Genomic DNA, 8,936 nt, shown 5'->3' with positions numbered 1-8,936 from the left:
AAAATTGGAAAACTTAAAGGAAATGGACAACTTTCTGGATAAATATCATTTACCAAAATTAAATCAAGACCAGAGAAGCAAATTAAACAGACCTATAACTGCTGAGGAAATAGAAACAGTCATCAAAAGTCTCCCAACCGAAAAAGCCCAGGACCAGATGGTTTCAGTGTAGAATTCTACAAGCTTTTCAAAGAAGAACCAATACCAATACTCCTCAAATTATTCTACACAATATAAACAGAAGCAATATTGCCAAACTCTTTTTATGGTCTCTACTTCTAGACTACCAAATATTAGATATGATATCAGACCAAAATGCAACCAGACGCTCAGTTTCCTTGTCTGTGGCTAGCCTTAGGTGTTGCATCTGCTGTCTGCATTGCAAGAAAGCCAGCAGGATGAGAAAACGCCTTTACCCGTGACGCCCCTCTGCTGGGCATGCCTTTCCCCATGGATTGAACCAAATGTCTCTGTCTCAGTTTTTGTTAACTTGACACAAACCTGCACATGCTGGGGGAGAGGGCATCTCAGTTGAGGTATCGTTTCCATCAGTTGGCTGGTGGGCATGTTTATAGGGGATTTTCTTGATTGCTGACTGATGTAGGAGGGCCCATCCTGTGGGTGGTGCCGGCCCCTGGGCAGGTGGGCCTGAGTTGTGGAAGAAAGACTGGCTTCCATCGATGGCCTATAAGCCAAGGAAGCCTTTTCATCCCTGGGTTGGTTTTGGCCAGTTCTTTACTGCAGCAACAGACAGACGTTCAGGACAGGGACAGCAACACAGGACAGTTCATCTTTGGAGCTTCTGGAATGACGTGGCCCAGGCTAGAGATCAAGTCAAGTGAGTATTGTATGCCTGCTGCGGGTCTGTCCACTAGAGTAAGACTGTGTATAACGTGGACAAATGTCTTCGTCCTTCGGGATGTAAGCTAAATAACAGGGAGTGGGCCTCAAAGGGATCATCACTGGCAGTCTGGTGCCCAAGGAAGCTGTCGATAGGGGCTTAGGGAAGACTGAGGAATACTGTGGGGTGTTGGAGGAACAGCTGTGCTTGCTTTGGATTCTGGAAAGCTTAGTGCGAGAGTCTCGGTAGAAAACGACATAGGAGTCATAAAGTGGCCACCGTAGAGATGCAACAGCGGGGACCCCAGTGGCCTAGGGGTGTCACATTTGCTGGTCGCACCCTGCAGTGAGGATCCAGGGCTCTATTGAACATTGTCCTAAAGCCACCTGCAGACCTAAATCCAGGACGCAGTGCATCTCCAGGAGAGTGTGGAAAGTGGCAACTTGATTAATACTTACTATGATAAGATCAAAGATAGAGATACAGGAGCTTAAAGACGGATTAATTTAAAGAGCCACCAACAAAAGGAAGCAGAGCTGGCTGGGTTTAGAGATGGCAGAGAACTCTCAAACTCAGAAGGGTCCCAGGCTAGATATCAAGTCAAGCATGGCCTTGAATGATCCCCAAGACTCCAGAAAGACTGGGACAAGACACTCTGGACCTCACATGTATGTCCTGTGCTTGTTTAAGGAACAGAAAGCCAAAAGACACTGGGTTTTTTTCTCCAGTCATCTTGTGGGCATCAAGGGAACCAACTGATAGAAACAGGATCAAGTCTTTTGGACAGTTAGGAACTCTGTTCTCTTTTGGTGTTCCAGTGCCTGGACAAGGATCTCCTTTTTAATCACTTACATAGGGCCTGGTATCCTTCTCCACATCTCCCTCACTGGTGTCTCTGGCTTCTTCCTCCGGGATTTCTTTCATATTTTGTTTTGTTTTTCTTCTATCGAACCATGGGTTATTGCTAATCATTTGAGGACTCTCCAGTAACTGGTACCTGTTTTATATTTTAAGTTTCTTTTTGTCATCTGGGGGCCAACTGTTTAATAAAAAGCAGTGTTGGTTGTTTTCTAGTTTTCTGGCGTGTCTGGGTCTCTGGCAGTAAACACCTGATAAGCCTCTTAGGGGTGCTCCAGAAACCCAGTGGGTGATTCTTGGGGCTCATGTATGACCTCATTCATCTTAGACAGATTGGTGGGTTTGAAGGAAGCTGCTAAAACGGGCCTGGTGACAACTGTCCAGAACTTTCTTTCCTTGGTCAGTGATTGAGTCCCAGTTAGGTTGGACAGAAAGGAAAATCCATTCAATTCAGACAGAAATACACATGGTAAAGACTATCAGGAGCGGCCAATCACGCATTCATGTTCCTGAACGAGACAGTGGAATTTGGTGACATTTCACATGGACTCTGGACACCAGCTCAACAGCCAGTCCATCCTTTTCTTTGTTTTCTGAACTGAAGGCACCTTAATTAGACTTAATTCCAGAAGTGACAGACCAGGTGACTTTAGCTTTTGTTCCCTTTTGGTGTGAAGGTGGCAGATTCCTCTGAGGCATTAGATAGCAATTGATCAGAGGGAGTTCTGGGACCCTAGGACCTCTCAGGTTGTGCATCCTCTAGAAGTCCCTTGGCCACCACAATCTTCCCTGCTCTAGGGGCTATGAGACCCCTGGTGTCTCAAGGTCTAGTCTCTGGAGATCTCGCTGGGGCCTCCAGAAATGTTGTGTGGTATCTATCAGAGAAGACTGCTTGGACAAGAGTTCAAGCCAATAAAGTCTTTTTTTAGCCAGCTGATGTCTACAGTGGGTGTTCAGGACCCCAGTGTGGTCCTGAGCCTTCCTCTGGTGAGACTTTAAGCACAAAAGCCATATCCTGGGCTGACACAGCTCAGTTAGCAAGAAGCTAAAAGGGAGAATTATGGACTTTGATCCATAAGGTCTTTGTTCTCATTTTGGCAGGTGTTATTGCCTACAAGCTAGGTTTCAAGGCCTGAACTATACGTCCATCATGGCATCAGTTGTGTTAAGGTCTAAGAGCTATTATAATAGGTAACATTATAGTTTACTTTGGGCTGTTGTCTAAACATAAACTGGTCCTTATGGCCGTCTGTTTTCAAGTGTGTGTGTGTGTGTGTGTGTGTGTGTACACAAATGTGTGTACCTGTTTGTGTCCCTTTGGGAACCAGAGTGGGTATCTTCCTCTATTACTCCCTACCCTATTGCCCTGAGATCGGTTCTGTCACTGAACTAGAAGCTTGCCATTTTGGCTATTGACTGGCCAGAGAGTTCTCAGGATCCTCTGCCTACCCCAGTACTGGGGTTACAGGCATGTAAAGCCTTGCCTCATTTTTTATGTGTCCACTCGGGATTTGAACTCAGGTACTAATGTTTATAGGAGAAGTGTTCTTGTCCACTGAGCTATATCCCCAGACTCCAGGAACTGAATCTTTATACTGTTCTTTATCCAGAGAGCTGATAATCAGGAAAGATGGTGGATTAATGTAATAGATATCTGTCTTATACCTAATCTTCAGTGAGCAGATATATACATATATGTATATAGATATCTATATATGTTTATTTATGTATTATCTATCTGCTGGCTGAAGATTACACATATATCCGGAGAAGGGAGTGGCAGTTAGTCATTCTGGAGCTCGACTCTCCCCTCTGGTCAGGCGGTCAGCCACCTCTCTGAGACTCTTTTTTATTTATTTATTTATTTATTTATTTATTTATTTATTTATTTTTGGTTTTTCGAGACAGGGTTTCTCTGTGGTTTTGGAGCCTGTCCTGGAACTAGCTCTTGTAGACCAGGCTGGTCTCGAACTCACAGAGATCCGCCTGCCTCTGCCTCCCAAGTGCTGGGATTAAAGGCGTGCACCACCACCGCTCGGCTCTCTGAGACTCTTGATGTCTGTGTTTCTCTCTCTATCATCCCTCCTGTTCTCCCTTTCTGTGACTATTCGGGCTTAGGTACTTGAAATGATGAGCCATGTTAGTGTCAACTGTTACCAACCTTTGGCTTTCCCCAGGGACATCCCGCCTGGGATGGGGTTAACTCAGAACAAACAAAGCATAGATGCTGAGGTGCAGCACATTAAAGTGCCCCGTTTACCCCTCTGTCCCCTGTCAGTCGATACAATTTGGGTGACTGTAGTTGCAGGGAGATACAGTTATGATGATGGTTGCTTTTGTTAACTTGACACAATCCAGAATCACCTGGGAGAAGGGCCTCAGAATTCCTGAAAGGGATTATAATCTTCCTTATGTCAGCTGGTATTGAAAGACTCACCACCGTGGATGGCCTCATTCCCTGGGCTTGAGTCCCGGACTGAATAAAAGGAACCCGCAGCTGAGCAGCAGCGTGTATTTGTGCTGTCTTCTGGTTGTGGGTATCAGGTGACTTCCCTGCTGTAACTTTTGGTTGTGGGTGTCATGTGACTTCCCTGCCTTGATGGCTACAGCCTGACATTGAGAGCCCAATAATCTTCCTCCTTTAAGTTCATTATTTTACAGCTATAAACGGAACCGATACAACACCCACTCACATTGTAAGAATCGGGTCTGGAGCCTCAAGAAAATGACCACACGGGCCAAGGTATTTCAGCAGGACAGAGTTTTATTTCTGCAGAAGGGCCTCTAGCCTTGGCTCATCAAGCACCCTCAGTGGCATCCCACTGGGTTTTTCTTTCTTTTTTTTTTTTTTTTTTTTTTTGGTTTTTCGAGCCAGGGTTTCTCTGTGGCTTTGGAGCCTGTCCTGGAACTAGCTCTGTAGACCAGGCTGGTCTCGAACTCACAGAGATCCGCCTGCCTCTGCCTCCCGAGTGCTGGGATTAAAGGCGTGCGCCACCACGCCCGGCTGGGTTTTTCTTTCTGATACAGAAGGATCCTGTGCCTCACTCAGATTGGCCAGGGCTGGGTCTTACTCTTTTAATTGATTGGCTAATTCAAAACAGTGCAGTTTCTAGGGAGAAAGAACTTAAGCATACATTTTGATTTCAAGAAGTCCTGACCTTGGAGGAATTTGAATTTCTACTAAGCAATTTCTTTACAATGTTTTTAATGGAGTTTTGCTTCATATAACCCTTCAACAGAAAAGACAGTACACTTCTGTTTTTATTTCTCACTTCACCAGGAAACCAACTAAGTTTTCCCATTACATCACATAGACTGGTCCACATGATGACCAAGGCCACCCCATCACCATGCCATAACTGTGACACGTTGTGTTTCAGAATGATGATGCCTGTCTTAGAGTTTCTATTGCTGTGAAGAGACACCATGATCATGGCAACTCGTATAAAGGAAAAGCATTTAGTTGGGATGGCTTGCATTTTCAGAGATTAGTCCATTATCATCATGGTGTGACATGGTGGCGTGCAGGCAGAGACGGTGCTGGAGAAGGAGCAGAGTGTTCTCCATCTTGACTTGCAGGCAACAGGAAGTGGTCTGAGACAATGGTCAATATCTTGAGCATACGAGACCTCAAAGTCTGCCTCCAGAGTGACACACTCCACCAACAAGGCCACACCTATTCCAACAAGGCCACACCTCCTAATAGTGCCACTCTCTTTGAGGACCATTTTCTTTCAAACCACCACAATGTCTAACTATGCCCGTCCGTGTCTATCTGAGGTGAGGAGTGGTCCCCAGCACAGCAGCAGACTCATGACAGTCACTCAGCAGCAGTGGCTATCAGCACAGAGGTTTCTGATTGTGGGTCCCCTGCAGAAGAAGGCAGATTTAAGGTGAGTCAGGGCCAGGCATAGACACCCCAGCAGAGGAGGAAAATACCAGAGTAGAGAGCGGAGGCCCCAGGACACAGCGTGACTTCTGGGAAGCAGCGCTCAGAAGTGCCTTGGTTACTCCAGTGGAAAAATTAAATTAAAGTTTGCATCTGAGAGTCTGGCTGCTCTAATCGGGAAGCTGAGAAGGGCTGCTGAGGCCCTCAGCCCCAGGAAAGCACCCTGATGGCTGGGGAAGACTGACACGCCTCCTGGGGCTTGCTGTTCTCCATCACAGCTGCTTCTTCCCTTGCACTTGAAGCATAGCCCTGGCCTTCCTTGCTCCCCAGAGAGAGTCAGGATGTTAGTAAATGCCACCATCACAGAAAGCAGCAAAGAGGACCTGTGATTAGGGAAAAAAATTCATTCCCTCAAATTATCTCAGGATGTTTTTTTTAAAACTTTTTTTTTGGGGGGGTGAGGGGGCGGCAGGATCTCATGTAGCCCAGGTTGACCTGGAGCTATGCAAGCATTGATGATCTTAAACTAATCATCTGGCTTCTACCTCAGGAGTGCTGGGATCACAGACACGTGCCATCGCATCTGGCTTATGAGGTGTGTGGATGGAATCTGGGCAGCCATTCTACCAATTGAGCTACAGCCCCAATCTCTTAAAAATTCTTTTAAACCAACAAACCAAACAACAGAGTATCCCTTGCCCTGTATCCCAGGCTGGCCTCGCCACTTGAAATCCTTCTGCCATGAACTATCTGTGGCTGGGATCACAGGTGAGTTCATTTACTTCTGCTTGCAGGATGCTTCAAAGTAGCCATCCTTTGACAAATGGGAAATAGGTCTCTGAAGGGACTCCTTAGTGTATCCTTCTGGGATAGCATTGTGACAACCCCTGGCAAGATGAAAGAAACAGATGTTTTCTGTGGGGGTCAATCCTCCTCAATGGTCTGTTTCTAGAGATTGCTTCTTAGATTGAATGGGTAGATGAATAAATAGTCTGGGGGTCTGATGAAAATGTTGGGGATGCAGAGCTGGAGTTGCCTAGCATGGAACCCCGGGTTCCATTCCAGCCCTGCAAGCAAATAAAGGAACAAGCACACATAAATACACACACACACACACACACACAAATATGGTTCTGCTCTAGCAGGTCTGGGATGGGGCCTACGACTCCAAATCTGTCATCAGCTCCCACACAATGTAACTGTGGGTTTCCTGACCACACCGATAGATCATGGGAAATTGTTTCCTTGATATTTCTCTCTCTCTCTCTCTCTCTCTCTCTCTCTCTCTCTCTCTCTCCCTCCCTCCCTCCTTCCTTTCTTTTTGTGTGTGTCTTTTTTAGATTTATTTACTTTATCTTCTACAGAGTTCTGTCTGCACGTATCCCTAAAAGGCCAGAAGAGGGCATCAGATCTCGTTGCAGATGGTTGTGAGCCACCACATGGGTGCTGAGAATTGAACTCAGGACCTATGGAAGAACAGTCAATGCTCTTAACCTTTGAGTCATCTCTTCACCCTGTGTGTGTGTGTGTGTGTGTGTGTGTCTGTCTGTCTGTCTTACACTAGAAGTGAAAAAGCACATTCTGGGCTTCAATTTCTCACATACACATTTGTAGTCAAAACAAAAGTTTTATGAGATGATACTGTGTGATGATCCCCAATATTTTATCTTTTATTTTGGACACAAAACAAAACAAAAAACAAAACCAAAAAGTGGTGTTGACTACAGAGCCGTGAGAATGACATCATTCATTTCCATCTGTGATTCTCAAGCTCCAACAGCGAAACAATTCTGGAATGTTCCCACGCAGTGCATCCCTGGAGGAGCATTCTTACTCAGTGCAGACCTGGAGACTTTCAGCTTCACTGATGCATTGTTGGTAATAACTGAGTCTGGCAAACCAAATCAACCAATAACCTGAAATGCCTATCCAGAGAAGCGCACCAGTAGATTTGTGATCAACTCCCACAGAACAGTGAAAATGAACACATCTGAGTCCCTGGGACCTGGAGCAATGACACCAAGGAGCGTGCATCTCTAAAGTCTTCAAACACGCTCACATTCTCAGATACTTGGTTAGGCCTTGGACATATCTTATGGGGGGGCTGAAATTGAACCTATGCTGGGGTAATGAAATTCTGCCCGTCCCACCCTTTCTCCTGGATATTGATTCCCCCCTGTCGTGGTTCTTCACCTCAGCATGTCATATGGTTGTGTAGTTCTTTGCTATGGGGGCTTTTCTGTGCCTGGAATGGATTTTAGCACCATACCTGGCCTCTATGCACGAGATGCCAAAAAAAGTGTATAGATACTTCCAGGAATCTCCCAGACCAAGACGCAAAATCACAACCAGAACCTCTAATTAAATGGAGAAGCATGGATAACTTCTCAGTGTGTTGAAGATATCCCATGGAATATACTTATATTAACAATGATTCATTGCTAATCAGGATGTCTTGTCATTATTTTGGCAATGTGGCCTCTTCCTCCAGGGGAGTCCATGCCACCCTCTGCTTACTCATTACAAACAGCTATTTATTGAGTTATTCTGAATGTCCCCATGCTGAAAGACTGTCCACAATTGACTGCATTTATGTCCTGCAATGCACCTCACAGGTACTGTAATGACCTCCAGTAAGTCAGTGGAATGGCTGGGATTTGAACTTGGATCCCTGTCTTTACAAAGATTGCGAGCTGGGATGCAATGAATGACTCTTGAAAATTGTGAACTTCCTATGGGATCAGGAGAAACGTCCCTCATGTCCAGCTTTATCACACCTGATAACGCGTGTGCAATGTCTGGAGCCTACATAGTAGGAGGGAACCGACTTCTGCATGTTGTCCTCTGACCACCACGTGGGTGTCATGATAGGTGCACAGACAGGCCCTGCTCCCACAAACAAGTATGTAAAAAACATAAATGGAGAAATGCCCACTGAGTGAATGTATGAATGGATGGATGAAGGGGTAAGGAACCCAGTGAGAAATGAATCTTTTTTCTCCAGCACAGGTGCAGGCGGTTCCAGCTGTGAAATCTGTCACTGTTGGTCTGAGGACTATGGATGAGCATTGTGCTCCAATGAGACTGCCCTCATTTCTCTGAAAAATGAGGGTAACAACATTCCTTACAACACTGTGGATGCTTCTTTAACACTGTTTCTAAAATGCCTCCAAAACATTAAAAACAGGATAAAAATGCCCTATACTTCGTCATTTATAATTTACTTCTTCCCAGGCATGGTGGTGCACACCTGTAATCCCAGAAGCCAGGGAAGAGGTAAAAGGGTTCTGAGTTCGAGGCCAGCTAGATTACATACTACAAACCATCCCCCCCACAAAAAACCACCAA

This window comes from Chionomys nivalis, chromosome 3 (assembly GCF_950005125.1).
Source record: "Chionomys nivalis chromosome 3, mChiNiv1.1, whole genome shotgun sequence".
NCBI classification, from domain to species: domain Eukaryota; kingdom Metazoa; phylum Chordata; class Mammalia; order Rodentia; family Cricetidae; genus Chionomys; species Chionomys nivalis.
This window is presented reverse-complemented; position numbering follows the sequence as displayed.